Source organism: Cupressus sempervirens, chromosome 3 (genome assembly GCF_028749045.1).
Source record: "Cupressus sempervirens isolate cs-2001-9-10 chromosome 3, ASM2874904v1, whole genome shotgun sequence".
Classification (NCBI taxonomy): domain Eukaryota; kingdom Viridiplantae; phylum Streptophyta; class Pinopsida; order Cupressales; family Cupressaceae; genus Cupressus; species Cupressus sempervirens.
This window is the reverse complement of record NC_143120.1, coordinates 577651925-577679561: the sequence shown is the minus strand read 5'-3', so window position 1 is coordinate 577679561 and position 27637 is coordinate 577651925. Positions and strand designations below refer to the sequence as shown.

The 27637-nt window shown below is 33.6% G+C and overlaps 2 pseudogenes; both read right to left on the bottom strand.

Annotated features, from left to right (window-relative positions):
* Positions 1-1643: 1643 nt before the first annotated feature.
* LOC149567741 (protein argonaute 1B-like) lies at positions 1644-3788 on the bottom strand (annotated as a pseudogene).
* Positions 3789-4330: 542 nt separating this feature from the next.
* LOC149567740 (protein argonaute 1B-like) lies at positions 4331-10210 on the bottom strand (annotated as a pseudogene).
* Between the last annotated feature and the right edge of the window lie 17427 nt (positions 10211-27637).

The window sequence follows — 27637 nt, the reverse complement described above, 5'->3', positions numbered from 1 at the left end:
AAGTAGTAGCATTTTCCTTGGGAGACATGCCTACAAAATGAAAGCATAGATAAGTCATGTAAATTGTTTGACAGGATGCCTGAATGTAATGTGGTCGTCAAAAGCCATGGTTGTTGGATATGCACAAAATAGATATATTGAGAGAATATATTTGTTTTAAGTTGCAACTTCCTTGGTAGACATGCATGCAAAATATGGAATCCTAGATGAATAGTTCAATTGAAACCTTCTCCTAGAGGAAGGCTACAAAAAATACATAGTTCAATTGAATGGTCTATAGAATCTAAGCCACAATGTCAAAAACCTCATACCAAATAGATATTTAATGCCCATTCGCCATACATTGAAAGCGAGAAATGAAAATCTACTATTCCCTCAAAACATTTAGGTGTTGAAACAACTCAACTAGTGATATCCAATTGATTAAATGGTTTCTAGCCAATAAAACATCTTTGAATCTGCATCACATAGTTCGAGTGAAAGAAAAATGTCTCTTTTACATTAAAGAATTTAATAGTTAAATTTCCATCAATGGACACAAATACTAAAAGAATGAAATCTAATTTTTGCAATCCACAATATCTAAATTGTAAAATTAACTTGCTAACTAAAAAAATACCAAAGAGAATGTGGGACATCCATCATCATGCATCTTCAAGGCTCCTTAAATGAAGGATTTGGCTTCATAAACTTTAAAACATTTGAACTCAAGGATTGTAAGGCTCCAACATAATTTTAATACTCCAATACAACAATCTCTCAAATTGTTCCAACAATCCAATTCTCTACCCTTTAGGCCTATTGCATACTTGAAATGGGGATGACTTTGGCTTTTCCCAAGATATGTGACAATGTAATGATGCTCACTAATTCCTATTTGGTGTATTATGTGTTATCAACCAATTATGAATCTATATATAGGACTATTGGTATTGATCAAATAGCTAGAAAGAAGGAGAAAGGGCAACATCATGCCTTGTCAGGATGCCACTGCCACTTTTCATTGATGATCTCAAAGGATCTATCAAAAAACAATGAACTCAACTTGCCTCTATTCAAAATAATTTCAAGCTTAAAAGCACAGAATTTGGGCACACGTAGACAAGGAGATGGAAGATATGGAGTGGTTTGGAACACAGGCTGAGCAAATGATTACAACAGAACTAGCATGAAATGATAATCTCCAAAAAGGCACTCTGAAGAACTGGGGAACATTTATCACATGAACAATCAATCCATCTTGAAAAGTGGTTTGCAAACCACCTATCATTGGATCAAAGTCTTTTTTCAATTTTTGTTCTACTTGTATTAAGGGTACTACTATTACATTTTTTCATCCAATTCTTGATCTGTATGTATGGTTGTAGGCAGTTGGCATATTCTTGACAGGGCCTATGGGAATATTGATAGGCAACCATTATGATTAAATAGATTACCAAACAATCTTTGATTTCATTTGTACTCAAAGCTTAACAATTTCACATCTATCCATTACTTAAAATGAAAAAATAGTACTTTTAAGCCCAAGAGTAAAATCTATGAGAATGGAGTGGTTTGAGTTATACCTGAGCATTGACCATGTACTTCTTCTAGAGATGACTAATATTGAATGTCGGTCATCCCCTAATCCTTTAGTCATGTTCCTAGTCTGGCAATTTGTTCAAATCCCAAAGCACATGATAATGTGCTAGTCTATTGGTCCCCGGTAAATGGTAAAAACCAGATTAGTTTTTGTTACAATACATAGCAAAAAAAGCATGAAAATTTGATCTAAGAAACAAGTATTATACATGTATCCCACCATGATAGCAGAGATAAAAGTTGAATTCTGTGGGATGGCAAATTTTGGAATCAACCATAGTGTCTGACAAAATATAGGAAACCCACATCAACATTACCAATTGATACCTTTGAATAGAGTAGAACAGTACTATATAGCTTTATAGGACCTTCCTACCTGGCAAGATGTTCCCACTTCTATCTATAGAATGCCAATTTGCATGTTTGTTTGCAAATAGTCTAGTATGGTGCTACTTTTGAACAACAACAAATGTCACTAGGGGTTGGTAATTTAGCTCAAGAGATGCAAAAACTTGTTCACACGACATAATTTTTAGTTCATATAGCATTTAGCTATCTTCTTTAACAAAACCCAAAGAGAATATAAAAAAACTAATGAGCCATGTCAATCTCAATTGAATAGCAAGTACTATAGTGAGTATTAGGAAATTGACCCTGTGAATAGTATCCATTTCATAAAGTAGAACTTGGTAAAATTATCCTTCACTTACACCATCTTTGAATAAATACCAAAGTTGTCACCAAGGAGACATAAGAAATGTAGAACTAAATCTCACCACAAAAACCAATCAAAATGAAATAAATTACCTATAAAATATGATTCGCACAGGCTTTTGTCTTGTTCCTCTACGAAAAGAAATTAGTAGCTCCTTGCAAAGAATCAAAGTGAAATAATCATTCGAATTTCCTAATATCATACTTTAAATTTTGAGTAGCAAGTGAATTTCCAAAAATCATTTTTTTAATTTTGAGGAGCAGTAACTTGTCTAAGAATTTTCAATTTCATTGGTTGGTTTAGTATTAATAAAATGCATAATGATCAAGGAAGAAATTGTGCTCTAGAGGGTTTTCTCCTCTTCATCATTTAGTAATTCAAAACACATCCCTAATCCATGGTGTGTGAAGTTGTAAAAGTTTCCCCCAAGTTAATTCTTTGTAAATTAAATCTCTTACATTCTAGATATGTAGATTGTACTAGCTATACATTGTCACTACATAATACAGGTAATAATCCTAGTTTAAGACTGAATATAAATTGAGTACTATATGTTGGTATAAAAGGCACTCACTATTTCAAGTAGAACACCTCCAAATCAAATATAAATTGAATCAACATCTTGACATTTACATCTCAAATAGAACTTACAAGGACATAACAATGTAGACAGACATATGATATGTACCAAAAGATTACTTTTAAAATGCAAGGTTGTAGTCAAGAAAATCCCTAGCACAAATACACACCCCTAAAATATATAACTTTTGACCAAAAATGTAACAATATTTTTCTAAGCAGCATGACAACCTTGTAGACTAAACAAATACCACATATGATGCCTACTTTATCATTTCTCCAGTAACAGTGCCTTGTACTAGATCTTGCTAGACTTTATACAAATCTTGAATGAGCTCTTGTTAGTGTGCCTGAGCATAAACTAGGCCTGCATACTTTGTGATTTCAGGCCAGTCTTGAGATGCAACCACCTAACAGTTGCACCAAACCAAAAATATTAAGATAAGAATTTTTCATATGAATTGTGCGAACCAGAACAATAGCAAACAATGATCTATATTGAAAACCTACTGCCTCTATTGATGGATTGGAATCTTCTCCAGGGTGTGGATGTGTAACATCTGCCCCATAGGAGTCTAAAAGACATTGTGAATTTATTAATCAAGTAATGTTTCTTACTTGTAAGAAAATCTCAAAAACACACAAGTTGATAATATGAAAAGTTCTCCACAATTGTACATTAAATAAATAGCAACAGATCTGCAAAATAATAAAAAGGAAATTGGACACCAACTTGTATCAAGAATGATTGATCAAACTCAGAGTGTTTTTTTAAAAGACATTCATTCATTTAAAATCATGCTAGAAAGAGGATTAACCTAGAAATTTTTAGAGTATTTGAAGAATATTTATCATAGAGAATTAATACACCATGACATCAACCATTGCAAGCTTGTTGCTTGTCTTCAACCATTGTTCCAAAGCCAAATAATTGATCCAATTATAGTGGCTAACTAAGAATGTAACCCTCATGACTTATTACATGTGCCAAAAGTGATTGTAAACATTGCAATTTCCATACAAAAATTCGAATTTAAAAAGATAGAGGTGAGCAATTCTAGTAGTTAAAATTCTTCCAAATCATTTTTGTTACTACAATTCATATGCATACATCAAATAAAGTTTCACAATTGTAAATGTCAGTTATCCACTTATATAGATGAACCAGAGAAAAGGTAACTTGGTTCAAAGGATCTAAGAAAATCATCTAATAGCCTCAAGTACAATTCAAAATTCAAATCAACATAACAAATTTAGTTTTGGTCTGCACTCCCATAGGTAAACTTTCAGTTTGAATGTACTAAGGAAATAAACATAACAAGCCCTAAAAATCCAGCATTGTGAATGATATATTCCTTGCTTATTTAATTAAGGCATCTGTTTAATAAACACTCTACTTAACTAAATAGCATAGATATATATGTAACTAGTTTATTTTCCCTTGCAAACACACATTCATATAAGTGCACAGACACTAAACTGAGATAAAGATTAAACGTTCAAATACATTCCACATTTAACTTTGGTATTTAATTCATAGATCATATATCTAAATTAGTTGCTTTTTCCAATGCTTTATTCATTTAATTATCCTATAGAAATTTCATTTTATGCTCTATTTATTTGATTAGCCTAGATATTTTTATTTTATACAAACAATTTATTTTTCCTTACAAATCTATGCAAGTATCATCCAAAGGAGTGTGTGTAAAAATAAATAATATTTCATCTCCATTTTGAACTTAGTTTGATATCTATATCTATTTACATGTAAACACGTGCCTCAAATAATTCACATGCCTTGTCTATGCTTCCACAGTTTGCATTAGTCTACTGAGGTAATTTGAACTTCAGTATCTCGCAAAATGCCTCTATTCTTTATACTTTGATGGATGTCTATAACCTGTTTTGAAGATCCCATTTCAACATAGGAAGGTTAGATGCTAGTAAAGGTTGTTGTGTTTTCCTTTAACACCAAATATCTTGTAATCATGACATGTCATCAGACTACATTTCTTTGAGGCAATCAGTCAAAAAGTTCCCATGCCTTCTGTATGCTTCCACATTTTGCATCCATATATATATGTATGAATGCACATATATATGCATACAACATGCATGCCCATATAAATATACATGTATATGTATGTATATATTGTGCATACATGTTTGCGCACATGTTTTTCATAATCGTGTTCTTTTCTCTCTTTTTTTACATCTATTTTATGATTTTATCTTACTATCATCCTAGGGCTTTATTTATCTTTTATCTTTTTTTAATTTCTAGGGTTCATATTTTATAACCTTAAAAAAAAAGGGCTAATACTAGTGTTTAAAATTGAAATTGTGTTTGAGTTATGGCATTGGGAAAACAACAAAGCTGGTAGCAACCAAGGGGAACTTACATGAAAGGACTAGTCATACAAAAATTGTTCTAAAATGATAGGGTTTACTTCTATTAAGAAAAAAAATCTAGGAGAAAAATTGCATACACAAACTTTGAATTGAATTAGATCACTTTTTGGGACTCATTATTAGCATGAGTGATGGTATTATGTAGTGGATCTCTTCATACAATTCAACATGTGCACAATATCAACTACAATTTATCAAAAACTATGATCACCTCAACATGAAAGTTAATTTAAGATATGGTGATTAAAAGTTAGGTTTTTTCTCAAAACCGCTACAACTTATTTGACCAAAGCTTTATTAATTAGTTTAACATAAATTGGTGAACAGAAAATTCATAATAAAAATCTAATGAACAGATGTGAGAGGATGGTTATGTCACCAGAAGAGAGCTTGACCATTATTTTAAAGGACTAAATATACTTAAGTCCAAGCCAAACAAGAGGAATATGCAAAGTAGGGGCAAATGATAGAAATAGAAAAAGTAAAAGGAAAACTTTATTTGGGGATAAAAAATGATTCATACATTGGCCCTACAATAGAGATTTTGGTGCTTGATCATGAGATTGAGAAGTGTGAAGACAAGAACAATGAGACCACAAGGTTCTCTAGGTTAAGCACTTGCCACTTACTAAATAAAGGAAGCACCTTGCAATCTGGAAACCATGTGAAGTAGTCAATTAAGAGGAGCCTACTAGAGAGTTGGTTAGCACATTCTTTTTCATTGTTGAGATATTTTAGAAACCTAGAACCCCAAATAGCAAAAGTAAACAAACAAATTCAAGACCATTTAAGCTTTACCCAATAATAATATCCCATGAGTCCAAGAACAACATCTGGCTACAAGGGTGATGATGAGAAGTGTGGGGCAGCATCCCTTCAAACCATATAAATTCTTCTATAGTTCATGTTCAATGACACAAATTTTGCATTTTACATACAAAAGCATGTTGTCTAGTGTCCTCTTAAATTAACGGAAATCAATACAATTAGAGAAATGAAAAGAAGAAAGATGAAGAATCAAACATCTGAAGGATATAGTGTTGATGCACCTTCAGAAAGATCGTTCGAAGGACATGATATGCTTAGGTTGAAGGAGCTTTGAGATTCATTACTAAACTCGAGAGTGGGCTCATCTTCAATCCTCTGAAATATCACACACTTGATTTTTTTCCACATCTTGTTCAAACCATATAATGTAATCTCATCTATGAAGTGTATTAAAAGCTAATAGAGCATCTTCGGTAGATGATCTCCCTTGCGAGCTCAACTAAAAGAGAATTCCTAAAGAAACTCAACCTACAAATTTATTTTTTCTGAAAGTAATTGAAGAGAAAACAAATCCTTATGCTAAACAAATAGACCAAAAACTCACATGCAAAAATAAAGGCAAGTGCAACCTTTGTTGGCATCTTCCCCCCCTATACCAAAATGGGAGCTCTAGAGTAGGTCATGGACATCCATCAAAGTATGATGAAAAGACTATTATCATCAAATAAATTTTATTGTTGGAAATACAATGATAGATACATATGCAAAATACAGAAGAATAGACAAGGAACATTATTCTTCAAAGTGATGTCATCTCAAAGTTGAAGATTGTGCATTTAATAACTCTATTTCATAGTTTATAACCTTAATGCAAGTTGAATTCATGTGAATTGAAATAACATTAATAGAGCTATGAATTATTTACGTACAAGAATGGTTGAATACAGGCTAAAAAAATGGTGAAGGCCAACAAAATAGATGACTTGGCCAAAGATACTTCATAGAAAAGATAAATAATGGGATAAAAAAAGGTTAGCATAGCTCCCAACTCATCAGCGAACAAACAAGGAACCTCATAGGCACAGTATGGATAAAGCATTACATATTTTGTTGTTGCTTAGGTATATCTATTTATTGTTCTTAAGAATCTTATTTGATCATGATAATTTCAAAAGAACATAAACTTTGCAAAAATAAATTATGTTAAAACTGACCTCTACCACTGTTGTTGTGATCTCCTGCATAGTGAGCTACTTGGAAGTGTCTGTTGTTAGCATATAAATAAGTAAGACCAGTCAATAAAGAAGATTCAAACCATGCAAGGAGAGAATACCTGTAAAATTTCCATCTCTTGTTCTTGAGGATACTGACATGTAACTTTCAGATGGGTAGTAATTTGCCTTTCATTCAAACATTTTGAATAGTGTTGGCCTTCTACTATCTTACAGACCTATTTAGTTACACTAATGAGTATTCTACATAAATAGATAGAAACATAGCTAACTTCTACTAAGCACTTCCTATTCCAAAATATTTTATTTGAATTACAAAAGCATACCTCCATTGGCAAATAGTTTGGCCTCTGTGATTTCCAACTTGTAGGCGTGGCAAACTAGTATGTTGTATGGTAAATCCATATGTCTCCTAGAAATACTCCACCACAGATTTCATTGTTCCTTTATCATCCATAGGAAACCTATAAAAATAATATAATTAGCAGCAAGATGTTGTGTACCATATATAGGCAACTTGTAGCCTCTTGTAATAGGAATATTTCCATTTACATATTACTAATATTAAGCATCCTGAGAATCTTACGTTAATTCTCGGGTGGGTTGAGAAGTCAAACAAAAAATATGAAATTTCCTCCACATATTTTCTCAATGTGTGACCTCAACTTTTACACCTCTCAAGGCCTTCTTAATCTATCTCAATAGAGATGTCATAATGACTATATTAGACTAGATTCGTTATTTACATCCACATTTTAAAATTATCTTATATAATCCAATTGGGTGTTTGTGAAACCTTATACCTTGATACGATTAGCATTAGACAATGGTCTAGATCCCATCTCCCTATTTAAGAGTTGAGCCACAAAATCAATAACATTTAGTGGCTCAATGAAGGTAGTTGATGACATATCTGCAATAAGGGAGATGGTTGTCAATTGTTATTTGCAAGTCACCATTCAAGTGTAAACTTAATAAGTACACCTTCCTAATACAGAATATAATATAATGATATGGGAAACATTTTCTAATAGAGAAACAAAAGTTATCCTAATTAGTAAAAGGTTAACAAATAACAGAGTAGAAAAAAACAAGAAAAAACACTTCAACAAAGATTGGACTTCTATTCCTTCCTACCAATATTAAGTGACAATCCCATTTGAGTTGGTCTTATGCTCTGGTAAAATCCACACTAGATTTCTAGAACCTCACTAACCTATTGTCTCCTTCCCAAATCAGGAGAGTAAAAAGATCTTTTGATAGGAGAATACCTACAATGCAAATCAAACTTAATAACTTCCCTTCTCATCCAACTATTCATCCTCTATGTGTAGGTAACTCACACAACACAATATCTAGGACCTACAGAGCTTCTTGAGGAGCATCTTCTTGCATGCCAAATAAGAATTGACCTAAATGATGAAGGTCTATGTGAGCTACAAACTTTATCACAACCTTGAACTGTCTCTCCCTTCTAAAAAAAAAATTGAAGACATGCTTAGGTATTGTGATAAAGCCACTTAAAATTTATATGCGTGTCAACTAGAAATTTCAAGCACTTAACCATAATAGAGCATGAAATTTGAATAACAATACATAATTAGAATGTCTTTAATAAAGCATTAAATCAACATAGCAATGAATCATAGAGCATAACTATTCTACAAACATAATAAGTCATTCATGTAACAATAAGCTTCCAAGTAGGAACTTCCACATTGTGGAAAAGGAGGACCACCACAATAACAACAAAGAACGTTTGATTGAAAAATCACTCTACCAGTATCAATTTAATCCATTGCTTTACCTTGGGCCTCCCAACCCATCTTCCTCATCAATAAGATTAATCATAAAATCCTTGGATGCAAATGGCAAAGGGCTAGTAGTGTATAGGCTCTTATGATCATATACAGGAAGCCTCCTCTGGCCTAAATGTGTTTCCTAATACTGTTTCACTAATTGCTACATTATTTCCTTGTTAACACCTCTAGAAGTCACCTCAGGTTTAATTGATACCTATACAAAGAAAAGTGCCAAATTGCTAGCAAGAATATTAAGTAAAAATTATGCCTAGAACACCTATGAATGGATTCATTGTCAAACTTTACCATGCTTTGTATACAATACAATTTGATATATAACACATCAACATGAGTGAAATGCCTTGGGAGCATGGAACTAATAAATACAAAAAAATTGGTCTTTTGGTTGTTGTTTCTTGCCTCATTTCCTCTCAATGTGTATGTCTAGAGACTAGTAAATTTACTATAGTTAAGTGTATAAAAGGAATGGTTATTGAGATAGATCAAGTTTATCAAGCCATCAACAATGAATATTTTCTCTATAATATTTCAAAATGAATTTTACAAAGTAACCAATCATTTTTCACTCCTAAGATATATGCTCATTTTTTATGTTTTCAAATACCCTTCAGATACAGTTGATGTTTCTTTACTATGAATTGCCAACGCTATAAAAATTCACTCCTATTGTACAAGCTCTTTGATTTCATCTTTTGATGGTTCAAATTTTAATTTTATAGCTCAAGGGGACAAGAATAGTTTTAGGACCGGACATCACGTACTTAGCTCATAGGAAATTCATTTAGAAACATCTCCCAAAAAGAGTTGGAATAGAAACTTCAAATATTTCATTTCATTTAAAAATGAACAATTTGCATTTAATTTCAAAAGCATAAGATCTATAAAATCCTTTAGTAGTGCAAATTATAAGTGAAGCATGCAAGATTCAATTTCAATAGTTCATAAGAATGATAGAGTAAAGCTCAATGGCAACTTACATCATATTGGTGTAGATCCTTATGAAGAAGTTGTGCAAAAAAATGATTAGCCTTGAAAATGCACTCGGTGCCAGTTTTTCCCATTCCTAGATGCAATGGGAATCAAACTCCCTTGCTTAACAATGGTGTTGTTCCAACTACTATAATCTCAGATCGCCCAAGCACATCAAGGCCTGGAGGAGCCTGCAAAGTGACGTGCCCCATCTTTTCCACAACTTCACCAACTCTAGCTTCAATAACAAGTTTAGCCCCACTGCCAAATTCAATTGGCAAAAGGAACTATGGAGGAAAGGACTATACTAGTGTTTTTGCGGCCTGTTCCTATTGATAAGGTTGTTGAGTGGCTTGGGGTAGATTGGGAAATTGCCTAAAAGGCCATGTGGGAGGACGGGGGCCACTGCCATAAGGGTCAAGGTCACCTAAACTAAACTAAGATTAACAAATTGACCCCTTATGAGCCTCCTAGGTACATTTCGACCTTATAGTACCCTAACCTCTATTACATTGCCTTTATAATTTAGGCTTGTTACATCAAAATTGTTCAACAAATAGTGGATGCTTACCATCATGACAAGTGCTTGCACACATGTGACTGCATTGGAGAAGAGCCCTGCAAGGCCATGTATAGAATAGAGGATTGAAAGAAGATGCACTTTATTGCACAGAACAAAAGGAGGGTTGCAAGGATGTCTTGGAAAACGAAGATATATTTCAACTCGGTTGACAAAATTATAGAAAATTGGTCTAAATTGGGTTTCTTATATGTGATGATGGTTAAGAAACATTCACTGGCCATAACCAATCAAATTTTCTCAATCTTGACAAATAATTGTTACAGTACAACCTTGAGAAGATGTTTTGGAAGTCCCCCATGTTTCCACTTGGTTTTAGAAAGCAATATCCATCTTGTAATGATGTTTATATTGTTAAAAATAGTTTATAGGTCATAAAATCCATTAAAATATATAATATCATGCTATGAACAAAATTTGGAGTTTTTAATGCAAGCTTGAACAATGTTTAAGTATGTAGGGCACCACGACAACTATTGTGTTCAACGAGCATGGTTAAGGCATAATGGTTTTAATAAACAAGTAGTTAATATTGGGGAGTACTCACAATGTTTGGAATCATTAGAGTTATCTAAAGGGATGAACATGAAAATTGAGCACTTGTGTAGATAAGTGCAAATAATGAATCACTAGCTAAGAAGTTTGGAGAAATTAGTAGATGATGCAGTTTCTCGCACTACCTTCTCAAGGCTAAGGATCTCTACAGCATACTAGTATTTGGATGATGTTTTTGTCTGTTGCAGTAAATTTGTGGGTTCTTTATTAAACCAATTGCCATAAGTCCATCAGTAAAAGACTTCTGGAGTGGATTGAATATTATTTTTCTACTATCTTTGGCTTTGCAAAAAAATAATTCAATGCAGATATATTAAGACATAGTACTGGGAGTATTAGTTTTTACATGGGGGTATTATCCCTATTTCAATTCTACAATTTTTTTCTGGATTTTATACTGTTAAAAGATGTAAAACTTGTTTTTTTTAATCTAATACCTTGATCATTAAGAGAAATGGGTTCTCTTTGTCCCATATTCATTTCAAGATCTAAGCATGGTATTATAATGTACTCATTTTTTTATTAAAAAGAATCTTCTTCTAAACCAAAATAACTCTACTACCATCTCAGTTTTATTTGATTTCCATAATCCATTGAAATTAAATTAAAAAGCTTTTGGTTTAGATCATGTATGTGTTTTTAGCATCAATATTTTGGATCATACTTCATGATGAAAAATTTTGCATGGAAGAACAATACATTGAAACAAAGAGAAAATTGTCTTAATGTTTTATGATATAGCAATATCTAATTATGCCAAAACATTCAGCATAAGAGGTTATTTGTATGGAAGACAAAATATTGGAAGATGGATGAAAATATCTTGACATATCAGAACTTAGCCATATCTAATTAGTGAAATGAAAACAAAAAGTTTACTTATCCAAGATGAGATAGGCTAGAGTTCAAGAATATTCTACATAGAAAGTGTTTTCTATACGTAAAATATTGAGGCTAAAAATATAGACCATAACCTTCTGGTAGATGCCTAATAAAGCACAACACATACTCTATATCCCTATCTAGATTGATATTTAAGTCTTGAAATATAGGGAATCATTTGTATATTTGAGCAGAGAAGGTTTTCATAAGGTAAACTAAACACATTAAGATCCATCAAAATAGATCTACATAGTTTCATTGTGGACAACTGACAACCAGAGAAGGTGACTATACAAAAGATAAGTACTTCATATCAGATGTTTTTTGGATATCACAGCCACCTTTATCTGGATTGTGAAACCCAGGTCTATCAAATACATTTCCTAGTTAAAACACATCATTTTTTACAAATAAACAAATATCATTAATTAAAATTTTCAAGAGATAATAAGTACCTTAACCTCCATACTTTCCCTAAGATCGCTAATTTTTTCAATTGAACATCCAAGATATTCTCTACAAGATAGAATACTAGATATTAAAACTCAAAACATCTGCTAACAAATGTAGGCTAACTCATATTTACTAATAATAATTATAATGTATGAAAAATGATGCACATATATTTTGAAAAAGGAAACCAAAATAGATGCAAGCAATAGATTTATTTGAAAACCAAAAACTAAACATCTGCAACAACATGTCATATATAATAGGCATGATAACAAAAAATTAAATCCATGGAAAACCAATGAACCAATTCTAGTTATCTTGCAGAACTGAATGGGTATTCATTTCTTGCATCCAGAAATGCAATTCTTGCACCCGCATCCACATCCAAATTGATGACTTAGTATAAATGGGATATCTTATTGTAAAGATTTTAAATGTGTTTTGTAATGTGAACTATTTTGATCATTATTGGATGTATTTTTGAAAATTATATAAGTAAATTCAATGTTGAATTTTTTTCACCTTGCAAAACTTCATAGCTATCAAACTTGAACTCAAACCTTGTGACATAGCATATAAGGAATGCAAGTAGCATTAAGGTCAACTTGAGTAAAGTAGCCCTTAGTGTGGCTGAGAGGCCCAATGGCAAGTGTCATTCCATGATCATAGGCTTACTGAATAGGCTCAAGGGGCCTTGTATGATCTCCCATGGTACTCCATAATGTGGAATGGGTTATTGGGGAAGATTTTAAGGGAATTCTACATGTACAATATGTTAATTATAGTGATGATTATAACTCTATTTTTAGCATTGTAGAATTATATGTTTATCTATTTTCCATACTGACTACTAACCTGGCTGTGGGTCCTAATTCAAGATACAAAGTTGAAAATCTACATTCTTAAACATAATTGATAGCTTATTTGGGGATTCTATGGAAAATAAGAATTAAATCCCAGTTGTGGACATTATAGGATGACATTTCATCCTAGACTTGGTTGATCAACTCTCTTTTGCTTTGCTAGCCTCCTCAAGGTATGTGGAAGAAGATGAGGCAACAGGTTAGGACAGAAGTAAATAATCAGAAAGAAGCAGTGGAAAAACAATCTATAGGTTGTATGACTTAGATCAAAGAAAAGATAGACATTGCATAATTATGTTTCTTATCTGTTATGATAAGGCACAGCAGCTGGTATGTTTTTAAGGGTTGGTGATATTGAACATTGTTCTTTGGGGTTAAGCCCCTCTATATAGATCCCCATAAATTAGCTTTAGAAAAATAAACTTGCATCTTAGGGTACATTGATTAGTCTATTCGCAAGTATCCTTCTACAAAAGAACCAGATTCATTCAAGCCACCAATTATTTCAAGCCTTTATCATACAAAAGGCATTCTCATATTAATAAAAAAAATTTCTTGAAAGTGTGAACTACATCAAGCATTTAATAAAATACCATAATGGAAGTTGAGTTTTGAAAAATTTCTATGATATGCTTCAAAAATAATCTTGTACACAAACAATAGATTTTGACTTAAAAGTTCATAAATGCACTATGTTAGTACTCAATAGAATATGAAGCTTGACCCACAAATGCAAGGCTTTCAATAAACAAATGTTTATCCTTATTCTAGGAAATTGAACAATAGAAAAAGGATGTACATACAGTTGAGATTTATTTGTATTTCTCTCTTTAATAGCTTCACTATCTATCCATGACTACCTTAGGGACAGATCAATTTGTAATTTCCCATCAGTTGTTGTCATAACTAATAGGTATTTGCATTTCACAAACTATCCTTGCTTAAACCCAACAAGAGGATTCTTTGTGTAAGTGTCCATTAACTCTGTGAAATGAACTCTACCATAAAGACAAGCTCCAATCTGCCCCAATTCAGACCATATAAAAATGTGGGAAAAAATAATTCAAAAATCATGAACACCCAGGGTGTAGCTATGGTAGAAAAGAAGATGCATAGTGATATCATTTTTTTTCAAAGGGGTCTAAATCATGAAATATAGCATACCCATATTAGCCATGGGCAAAGATAGAGCTTAACATTTGAGAAGGTCTAGAACAAATGACTTCAAAGCCACAAAAACAAACAATTGTTTCATTTCAAACCCTAGCCAAAAACAATGGTTTCAGTACTTACCCTCTGCGATCCATTATATTCAAATTGAAGAATCACATGCTTAGTGACCAATCCTCATCTATGGTAAGGTCATCGCCTATTCTTCCTGCTTGGGGTTCATATCATATCAAGAGGATTTGTAGGTCAAAGAAATGCAATGGAGATTTAATGTGAATAGCATAGTTTTCCCCTTGACTCTCATGTGCGCGCATCAAGAATACAATGATAATGGGCCAAAATTGCCTTTTTATATATTAAAGTCATGTTGGTCAAAATTTTGACCAACACGGGCATGTATTTAAAAAAAAAAGATATGTTTCCTTGCATATTCCAACCAATTTGACCCCATTTTATTAGTTGGTCAAAAATTTTGGTCTAAAAATGGGGTCAAATTTACTAGTGTTACCTTGGTATTTCTATATAATTATGTTACCTTAGTATTATCATAAATAATATTAAAAAACATTTAAAATAATAAATTTTTACCTTATTACCATTTTTCTTTTCCAAGAGTCACAACCTTTCATTATACAAATCCTTTGAAAAGTCACAACACTTCATAGTTATAATCCTTTCAAAAAGTCACAACACTTCATAACTAAAATCCTTTTAAAGTATTGGGATCATAATAATGAAAGGCTTATGTGTAAATCCTTTAGCTGGGAAAAATTCTAAATGGAATGATCAAAGTACTCTTACAAGGCCACTCCTAATAGGGTGATTAGTTGCTCTAACTAGGTCACATTTTATAGTGTGTATTGTAACCTTTAATAGGGTTGGCTCCTAGCATATTTCACTTCGAGATAGTGAAAAAGAGTAACATGTTATTGGTGGTTTTTTCCAAATTGGTTTTCTGTTCAAAATCCTAGTATCAAACTATGATGAATGTTTTATGAATGTTTACATTTTATAATGTTTTCATTGTGCAATGCAAGATATACTTGATGACATTTTTACAGTAGAGACTAAGCAACATCAGGATAAGAAGAGCAATAAAGTGTTTAATATTTAATTATTCAAGTGGTACATATAGATCTTGAGTAATTGATTCACCCCCTCTTAGTTATTCTAAATATTTCTAATAATAATACAAGGGAATTTGATCAAAACAAGGAGACAATTGCTAGATTATTGTCTAACTTTCAAAGAGAAGGCGATGACAAATGTTATTATCCGTTGAAGAGTTGTAATGACTTAAAGACAAGAAGAATCAAAACAAAAACAACTAAGAGACATTGTAGAGAGAATGGTCACATTGAAGGAGGTTTGATTATCATCCATTTGTAATTTGTTTGTTATATTGTTTTCACAATTAATATACATATGAACCATGAAAGGAGGGTTTGATTATCATCATTTTTATATAGGTTGATCTCCCTAGGGTAGTATATGATATGGACCATCACATCTCGAAGGTGTTGGAAATAATTAAGACTAGCTAGGTTTCTGAGAGGGGAGGGGTGAATCAGTAAATCAAAACTTTTGACAAATTCAGCACTTAACAACATAACCCATTTATCATTAATTGATCTAATCTATTGCATGAGAAACTAAAAGATAAACATTCATGGCACATGAACACAATATTTGGTGACCCAGATCCCTTCGAAATAGAAAGTAAAACTAGGGTGGGGATGATACCCACAAAACTTCAATACTGCAATATAAAGTTGGCTTGTTAAGGCTTACAATGATCACTTCTAATGATCTACCCTATTAAGATCAATAAGGACTGCTAGGTCCACCTTGTTAGAGGTTTTACAAACATACAATGAAGTATGCACTCGATAAAGAGATTTAAAGAAAAGACTATTAAGTCTACCCTGTTAAAGGATTTGATTTTGATTCACCTATTAGGATGAAACAGTAGATCTAACTTGCAACTAAATTGTTGAGTTAGATCCTTGAAATTTTGATCACCTCTTTGTGATAGATAAAACTTAACTACTCCTAATTTGACCTTGGTGAATACTTTTCTCTACTACTGATTCACATTCGCATTCACTCTTCTCAAACATTACTTCACTTCTTCATCTTTCTTGGGTATGCTACAATACATTACATAAATACCATCCCAATTCTCATAATTACAAGGTCGGCTAAAACACAAGTTAATACAAATATTATTGAGTTGGCCCAAATGTAGAAACTTGGGTTTTGAAAGCTGACTTGGTGAACTTTTGATACTTGGCATCCACTGCATTACTTAGAATCATCATGCATTTGGTAGAAGTAGAGGCTCAACCCATACTAATCACTCAATGTAGCTTTGAACTCGGTGAGCATTGGAGACTCAGTAGATATAGTGTCACTCGGTAGAAACTGAATACCATGTTTACCATGCTTGCACTCCATAAAATTTGCTTCATATCACAAGAATTGATGACTTAGTAGACACTGTGAAGCTCAGTAATCACTAACTACTCGGTAAGAACTAAACTACTCAGTTTGAACTGCTAGACTTTGCATTGTCTAAATTCACTTGGTAACCACTGGAATGCTTGGAATGAATTGTGAGACTTGTAACCACTGAATTGCTCGGTGTGAACTGAAGACTAAATGATGAATTTGGTAACTATACAAAATATGAATAGGTGTTGTCACTAATAACAAACATGACTTAATGCCAACAATCTACCCCTTTGGCATTAGTGACAAAAACACTTATTAGCCAAAACTTATGTATAGTGTCATGTTGATTTTGATTTTTGATTTTTCAAAATGTCTTTGTAATTCTACTGTATATACATATCATATAAGGCATAATATCATACTTAGTATATATACAAATAGCTTTTTTTCTTAATTTCTCCCTCTTTATTATTATGCACAAGTCTCTCCTCCTTTTATTCTATACATATGTCTCTCCCCCTTTTTGACAGTAATGAAAAACATTTATACACAACATACTTATATAGAGACACTAAAATGTGAGAGAAACTCATAATGTATCTTAAGAATAAGAGTTAATGTCTTATCCCAATTTTCTTGCAAAATCTTGCAAGTTTGAAGTGCAACTTGTACTTCTGCTGAGAGTTCAATCATATGATTTGCAATTGAAAAATTGGTATCATGATCAACATTTTTTAATAAGCAATGTGCTTCTACATTGTATCCATGATAGGAAGGATCATGTTCTAGATGTCTATTAGTGTAGATCAGATCCTTGCTTCCTCTCTTAATAGCTCTGCCTACATGTTTGATAGGAATTTTGTTGAGATAATGGGTGTTGCACACATTGCATAATATTGTTATTTTATTATTTTATTTTTTATTATGTAATGTTGTACCTAGATGGACATGCAACATGTAAAGATTCCAATGGAATATTCTTGATGAGTTGTATTGTAACATTGTAAAAAAAATTTATGTAATTATTTAATATTGGGGAAAAGAATTTAATGCCCAATATTAAATGTGGGGTCAGTGGGCTAGGTAGCACATGGTATTAGCACATGGTTTATGTAATACCACTTAGTGGTTTTGTGGGACTTGCTACTATATAAGTAGCCACAAGGGTAGTTGTTGTAAGAGAGAGAGTGACAAGGAGAAGACAAAAGGCAAGAGTCAAGCGGGACAAGGCTTGACAGGTTAGCCAAGGGAGCATTTGTGAAGGTTGAAAGCATGGCATGGGATGTGTGGATTCATGCTTGTTCACATAGTTTGCTCGGTTGTGGCTATGGCCATGAAGGCTTACATGGTTGTATGGCAATGGTATTTTTTGCTGAATAATACATGGTGATGGATGCTTTTGGAGGCTGGGTTTTTCCCTCAATGAGGGTTTCCCAGGGTATATCTTGTGTCACAATTTTGTGGGTATGTTGTCTATTCTCTTGCATGTGGATTTTAATTTCATGTTTATTTCAGATTTATTATGGGTTATGTGGAAACGGTTATATTCTTTGTTGCCAAGTTTCCTTTACAAGTGGTATCAGAGCTATGGTTTTATTATTGTAACCCTATATTGAATCCATGGGAATGCATCAGAGGATAAAAGGAAAGGGCAAGATATATGAGTGATTTATTGCAGATCTGAGGGTTTTGGATTTGTTGTTATGATGGGATGTTAAAAGATTTGGGCATGTGAAATTGTTAGAGAAAAAGATTTTTTGGATGTTTCATTTAAAATGAGGGTTTTAGGGGGGAGTTGTAGAAAAGACCTCCTGGGTAAAAACAAACCTCACCATTGGATCCAAGTCGACATTTCCATAAAATTTGATATATAATATGCCCTAGTTTGGCCATGTTCAGAAAAAATGAAAGAGTTTTTTGGTTTCAACCCATGATGGCCGTCAAATTTAATCCCGTCGGAATTTTCGTCACTGAAAAATAAAAAATGAAAAATCATACTGAAAATGGTAAAAAGACTATCTTAGTAAAAAGGCCATAACTTTCTCTCAAAATATCAGATTTTAGAGTTCTTATAGGCGTTGGAAAGCTAATTCAGAGCACTACAAGATGGTGTAGATTTGGTTCTATGATTTTGACATTTTTTTAGGTTTTAAGAGCCCTAATTTTAGATGTTATTTATTTTGAGCACGGATTAGGGCATAACTTGGGCATACGGAGTCAGATTTTGAACTTCGAGTAGTCAACGAAAAGCTCTTGGAGAGCTCTACACATTGGTTCAGATTTGGTGCAGGTTTGGCATGGTTTATTTATTAATATATTGATCTAAATAGTTTATAGATATATTTTGACTATGGTAACATTGTGAGTTTATGGCATTGGAGATTTAAGATTTGATGTCATTGTATACTTGATTCATATTTCAGATTGGTCTCATGATGATATGGTTATCAGTGTTTGGTTTGGATATGCATGATGACTTGTTGGGTCTACAAGTTGTGCAGTTTTGTAAGTGGTCTATACTTACAAGTTGCATTTATAGCTTGGTTATGGGTTGTCTTTGCCCATTGATCTTTCATTATTGATGCATATTCAGATTGGTGGCTTGGATTTGGGTTGTCTATGCCCTAAGTCACATGATTTTATCTTCATGTAGAAGGGATGAGATGTTGTTACCAAATATAGTCATGGCAGAGGATTGTGGTTGACTATGCTGACAGGTTGGACATATTGAGAGCCAAATGCTCGGTTCATGGATGTGATCATGGTGTCATGGATTTTGGCATGACATGATTGGTTATATAGGTACATCCTTAATGTTCATTAGCTTGGATTTTCTGATTTGGTTATGGTGGTATATCTTCTTGGTTGAGGATCATGGTTATTTGGTTTCTTTTGAGGAGCTCATGATGTGCACTTTGAGTTCTTTGATGGTTTGATGCCTTGGTTGATTCTCATGGTTAGAAGATGGTTTTTTTATAATATGTCATGGATAGCTTGGATACATGGTTTAGTGGGAGCTTGTGACAGTGATAGGGTGACAGTGCAGGATTAGTTCTTGGTTTGGTTTATATCCTCTTGGTTTGGAGAGGATGGATTTTATGATGCCATAGGTGACTTGGTACCACAGTTGAGTGGGAGTTGTTGTCATTGATATATTTATTGAGTGTTTGCAAATGTTAGAGGTTTGTCTTAGATCCTGTTGCTACAGAAGCATCTTTGACATTTGCATAGTGCACTTGTTATCTTCATGGTGTTTGAAGATGGTTAGATCTTGAGGACTCATGGAGTTCTTGGTTATCTTCATGGTATGTGGAGATGGTTCTTCCTGGTATGTGGAGATGGTTTTCTTCATGGTGTGTGGAGATGGTTGCATCTTGAGGACTCACAGGGTTCTTGGAAAAGGTATGATTTATGCTTTTATTTGGCATGTTATCCTTGGTATGAGGATGGTTTCATTATTATGTCATGGTATACTCTTGATACGCATTTAGAGTTGTGACATGTTATAGTATGTTCATGTGGAGCATGTTATCTCTTTAGTTGAGATGGTAAGATCATGTTGTCATGTTTATGTTCCTGAGGCCATGGTTGGAACTTTGACATTGATCTTGGTTTAGTTTCTTGGTATTGAGTACACTGATCATAAGCTGGATACTTCATGATATTGCTATGTTGCATTTGGAGTTGGCATGGATTGATTGGTTACAGGTGCTCATGGATACTTAGAGACGGTGGTGATGCTGATTTCTCTTGGATTAGAGAAGTATTTGTTGGGGCGATTGATGGTTTCAATAGGAAGTCCGAAGGGCAGTCACCTGATATGGACTTGAGAGGAGATTGTTCTTAGATGAGTCTTGGTTAGAGACTTGGGTATCTTGATGAGCATTCTCATTCCCCACTCTTGGTCTACTCGATGGTTTGCTACTTGAGAGGTATAGCCCATTGTTTCTCTCAATTGCATTACATTTATGCTTGTCTTTCATGAAAATGGATCTTGAGCTATGGTACATGAGTTAGTTATGGAGGGTTCATTTGAGAGATGGTTTGGCATTGGTTATCTCCATGTGCATATGTTGTTATGCTGGTTGAGTTTGGGAGACAATTTTATATTGGGCATTTTTTTTTCTTGGATTAGGAATGGTTTATTGAGTTTGATCTTCTTGTGAGAGGCTTACATCCATGATTAGTTATAAGATATGGTTTGGGTGTTGTTGAGGCTTCTTATTGGGGTTTTATGGAGGAGATCATACTTGCACAGTTTACATCTAGAGCAGTGTGTAGGACATGATACAGGTTATGATTTGCATGGTTTCTCTAGTCTTGGTTATCTTCTTGGATGTTCAATTTTGCCTACATTGGATTTGAGATTGGTTGGAGATTGTGATCACTGGTTTGTGCTCATTTTTTTCATGTGAGAGATGACATGGTTATTCTTTTATCTCTTTCCTCTGTTGGTTGTGGTGAACTTGGGAGAGCATTGGAAACTTGTTATGAGATTTGTTCTTGCAGGATTTTAGTTTATGTATTGTGGATGTCCTTGATACTATATGGATTCACTTCTTTGAGATGTTGTTGAGTGGATTGGTTATAGATTTGACATTATCTTTTGCAGTGGGAGCTTCTTGGTATATATGTGGCAGGTATTGCTCTTGAGGCTTGTGATTGCAGGTTATAGATTGGATATGTTGGTGATATAAGATTCACTTGTTATACTTTTGAGGTATGGATAGTTGGATGGGTTTGGCACTTGTTGTGGGTGCTATTTCAGCTATGGATATTTTGACAACTACGGATACATGTGATTAACTTTGGATCAGGTTTTTTGTGCTTGGAATTTTAGTTGGTACAAGATTTTATGATCTTCTAATGCGACAGTTTGGGTGGCTTTCTCTTTGGATGGCTTCTATGTATGTCTAGTGGGAGTGGCATAATAGGAGGTGAGATCATTCATGTTCGAGATGCTGGATACTTTTATTTTGTTGCGGGTACCAGGATGGAGCACTTGGTGTATTTTGATCCATGATGGTGGATGTGTTGGGAGGGATTGTGCCCTTGTTCATTTATGTGGCTACGGATTGACCCTATGCAATGTATACAACAAGTGGGAGATTGTTGAGATAATGGCTGTTGCACACATTGCATAATATTGTTATTTTATTATTTTATTTTTTATTATGTAATGTTGTACCTAGATGGACGTGCAACATGTAAAAATTCCCATGGAATATTCTTGATGAGTTGTATTGTAACATTGTAAAAATATTTTATGTAATTATTTAATATTGGGGAAAAGAATTTAATGTCCAATATTAAATGTGGGGTCAGTGGCTTAGCTAGCACATGGTATTAGCACATGGTTTATGTAATACCACTTAGTGGTTTTGTGGGACTTGCTACTATATAAGTAGCCACAAGGGTAGTTGTTGTAAGAGAGAGAGTGACAAGGAGAAGACAAAAGGCAAGAGTCGAGCAGGACAAGGCTTGACAGGTTAGCCAAGGGAGCATTTGTGAAGGTTGAAAGCATGGCATGGGTTATGTGGAAACGGTTATATTCTTTGTTGCCAAGTTTCCTTACAAATTTGACACTTATGTGATGTGCAAAGCTTGAACTAGGGTCAAGCTAAAAATTTTGAGCACTGGCCTTTAGATCCTCATCTATCTTATTCAATTTTCCCTTTATTTCCTTTGTGTACTTGGCAACATCACATAACTTAGCAAAAAGGGATGTTACATTCGTGAAAGAATTTTCAAGATTAGCCAAAATTGAGGAGATCTCTACCTGATGTATGGCAATATGTTGAGCAATGTGCTCAAGCACTTTATTGTCAAACTTTTTCTCTGCCTTCTCCATCAACTTATCCTAGCTAGTAGAATCCTCATTGAATTTCTTTACTACTTCTTCTAACTATAACAAAATATGTTGAGATGAATTAACATCAACACCTATGGCTTCTATTAAGATATTCTTGGCACTTTCAATGATTTAGAATTCTCTATCCCTTTCTTCTTTGAGCTGCTTCTACTTGGCCTTCTATTCAAGAAGCTAGCTGACCAATCTCATTTGTTCAACAGTAGCATTATCAAAATCTAGCTTTGGAATTTCAATTTCCTTGTCCAAATCAATATATTTATCAATTTATTCTCCACTACTCAAAATTTTAAGTGGAGTCTTTGGTTCAACTACTGACATTATTGCTTTAGACTTTGAAACAGAAACAATGGTAGAAATAGTAGGGCTTACAGTAAAAGCTTGAATGGTTCCTACTAATGGAATGCTAACTGAAGCACTAAATAAATCCAAATTTGATGTATTTATAGGTGGAACACTAATAGAAGTACTTACAATAGGGGCACTTAATAGAATATGCAAAACTAAAGTAGAAAAAATTGTACAACTAGATGTCGCACTTACTGTTGATGTCCCTGACTCAGGAGCTAAAGAAGAGGGGGGTTGTAGCTCAATTGATGAAGTGGTTGACACTTCCATTAGAGATACCTAGAGATTAGAAGGAGAAAAGAGTGATTGGGTAGATGATGCATTTGTTGTGGTTGCAATCACACTTGATGAAGCTATCTCCATGCTTGATGATATTACAGTTTTTGGTGGAGAGTGAGGAAGGGGGGCTATGACTTCTGCTACTATCTTGACTAGATCACTTTCTTCTTCTACTTCTTCTTCCCTATCTTCCTCTTTCTCTTCTTCATCATCCTTCATCAATTCTTGATAATCTTTAGCATCTATAATGACACAAGGAGTATTGTCTTCTTCAATATCCTTATCATTGTCACTATCATCATCATTGATTTCCACTAGATTCTCAATTGGTTTGTGCAAATGATAAAAAAAATTTCACATAGATGTAGCATCCTTGACTGCATTCTCAATATCTTTTTATCAAAATGAAACAAGTATGAAATCTGATTGTCATCTTATCTTCATTCTTCTTCATTGCTTCCTTTAACTCTGCATTGGTAAGACTCGATAGCTTCTATCTCAAAGATTTTTCATATATGTCCTTGGATATTTGCATGGTTGATTCCCATCTAGGCTTTAACCTTGATAATAACTCATTATAAAATTGAGGGGCAATTTGATTAGGGGAATATTTCTATTTTCCCATCTTTGTCAACACTAACTCCTCAATCTGCATCTTTTCTGCATCTGATCTAGTTTCAAATTTTAATGCTTTAAAATTTGTAATACCAGCACCTTCTTCCATTCACTTCAATCTTTCTTGGAAGGTGAGAGGGGGCTTACTAAATACAACTTCAATACCTCCTTTCTTCTTAGATCTTCTAGTAAACACAACTGCAGAGGCCTTGGGTGGCTTCATGATAAGTTCTCGCAGGCTCTTCTTCTTTTTCTAATTCTTCTTCTTTATTCTTAGACTCTTCATCTTCACCTTTTCCCTTGATAAGCATAAGAGGGGAATTTTCTATTTTCATTTTTGAAATCCTTCTCTTGCTTTTATTTATTGCCTGTGGGAGCTTGATCTCAAGCTCTATTCTGGCCTTTGCTTCATCATATGTTCCAAAGATAGGTACCTTTGGATCTATAGGCTCATTCACCAAGGCTTCAATTATCTCCTTTGTTTCATAAATATCAACATCATAAGGAAGAGGTTTCACCCATACTATTCTACGCCTAACTATCTAAATGTGCACTCTGTCACAATTAGCCATAAAACATACATCATCCTTGTAATCATCCATAACCTGTTATTCATCTTTTACTTAAAAACTTTAAAATATTTATCCATTCTACTATCAAAATTCTCACCCATTTCTACAATAAACTCATTTATCTGATAAAAAATTGGAGTGTACTTTCTCCATACCACTGAGCCTTTGGAAGGGAAAAACTTTTGAACATAAAAGAATAAAAAAGTCAATAGAGAACCAAATTTACACAAATTATTCTTCGAGGTTCTTATGTTATCCATATTCTTATTCAACTATTTCAACATTAAGTTTGCTAAGTCATATTCCAAATTATTCTTAACAACTTTATATGCTAAGTCTACAGCCTCACACAACACACTATTCAGTCGACTAGAGTTGTATATCTTATGTGCAATAATATGAATGCCAAACCTGAGTTCTATATCAGATACATTGCTGATTTTTAGTCCTCTACCATCCCACTCGGCTAGGGTTTTCTTTTGAAGCTCATCCCAACCTAGGGTTTTAGTAACTTTAACCTTGTTGAGCATAGGGAGACTCATAATTCTATGAATCATCTTCTTTGTTATCAAGATTGCTTGCTCTAACCACAACTGACCATTATGGACTCAGCTCAAGATATAATATCTAATCCATTTTATCTAAAAGTTTCTTGGCAAGTGTGGAATGTGGGTTAAACCTTTCTCCTCTAGATGTTTATGCTCAGGCTTAAGAGTTCCATTTAGACATGGTTCACCTAGGGAACTATCCATTTCTAGTGTTCCTATTTCTTGCACAACACATTTAAAATTAGTACAAATATCATTAATAAGGAGTACCTTTGGTGGAATTTGTGATTGAGCTCCATTAGGGTCAAGGGATTCTGCAATTGTTGGCATTAGTTTAAAATTTAAAGCCTTCCATTTGACACCTCACACCAACATCTCTTATCATTTCTTTATCTTGCTTCTACTACTGGTGGATGCCATGATCACTCAGTAGACTAAGAGTGTTCTTTGACAAACTTCATTGAAAATTATGCTCAAAATCACTGGAATACTCTACAAATCACTATGCTCTAGATATATTGAATTCACGATGAAAAATGAAGTCAAATTCTTTCCCTTTTGATGAAAATTTTCCATTAATGCTTAGTACAATGAGAGCCATAATGACACAGTGCTTGATAGGCTATCATCCAATATCTATGTAGATTGCTTGGTAGAACCTTGTAACTTGGAAACCAAGCAAAATTTTGTTACTCCTGACCTCATTCAGTATAACCTAACCTCACTTGATGAATACTGATGCTAAACTCTTGTGATCCCTCTGTATATGGAATACTAATTTGGATCTTTTTCTTCCTTCCATTGGAACTTCTTGAGCTATGACTTTGAGAATACAATTCTAGTTCTTCCTGAAGAACTTTAATTTGAAATGGTGGAGTCACTCACTTCTTGAGTGACATGACCATCATCCCTAACTTGCTCCATAGATTTGGTAACCCACAACTATCTCATCTACTTCATGATGTCATCAAATTTTTCTTTCTTTTGATCTTCAACTCTACCTATATTCATACAATTCTTAGTTATATGACCAAGTTTAGTACATGTGTAACATCTTATTGTAGTATCCCTTCTTCTCAAGTGATGCCTAGCACAGTTTATGCCAATGCGTCCATATTCTCCATAGTAGTAACATCTACACCAAGTATTGTAGTCCCAACCAAATATTGCCTTTAAGAATTGTTCAGCTGGATTGAATGTTTTAGATCTACACTCGCTTTGTGACCTTGTTTCTTACATTTGTGACATTTGCCTTCAAATTTTGGTGTCTCCTTGCATTAATTAGCTTTATGATGATGCTGACTACAATTGTAGCATTTTTCATTGAATTTTTCCTTTCCATTACTCCAACATTTATTTGATGTATTACGTATCTTACCACAATGATTGCAAGTAGGTCTTTGATTTCCTTGGGCACCTTGTTTAGAAGATTCACCTTCTTCTTTGTATCTAAGTCCTTCTTCAACTCTTTTCCTATAAATATTCTATTCATTTTGCTTATTCATTTGATCCATGTCTTCTTGGGATTTCATTATTCTTTCATTGAGTTGCTTCTAAAAATTTAGATTAACTTTCAATCTTTCATTGATTTTCCTTTCAGTGCTTAAATCATTCCTTAACCTTTCATTTTCAGATCTCAAACTCATGATTTCTTCATTTGCATTGGACAGCTAATTGATAAGACTTTCTTGCTGAAGGGATTGATTTTGAGTTTCATTGTTTCTTGCCTCCAAGTCTTCACTTGCCTTATTTCTCTATTCCAAGATTTCACACAATCTTATTGATTGGATTTCTTGTTCTCCTTTCAATTTTCTTTCCTCTTCTTGTAGGGAGCCATTCTTCTCTAGGAGTTCTTTGATTGCCTCATTTTCTTCATCCAAACTACTTGAAGGGAAAAAGTCTTCAATATTCTCTTCAACATACTGGTAGTCATTCATCTATTTTGCAAGTTCCTTCCTTCTTTTTAAGGATTGGGAAAGATGCTCTTTTTCTTCCTTGAGTTGAGTTATGGTCATCTCTAGATCTAGCTTCTCATTGTTAATAGCTTTGTCAAGTCTGAATATCTCCATTGTCCTTGATCTTTGATCAAGTTGTCAAACTTTATCCTAAGAACCACAATGCTCTGATACCGATTGTTGGAAATAATCAAGACTAGCTAGGTTACTGAGAGGGGAGGGGTGAATCAGTAACCTTAAAACTTTTGACAAATTTAGCACTTAACAACATAACCCATTTATCATTAATTTATCTAATCTACTACATGCATGAGAAATTGAAAGATAAACATTCATGGCACGTGAACACAATATTTGGTGACCTAGAAACCTTCCAAATAGAAAGTAGAATTGGGGTGGGGATGATACCCAC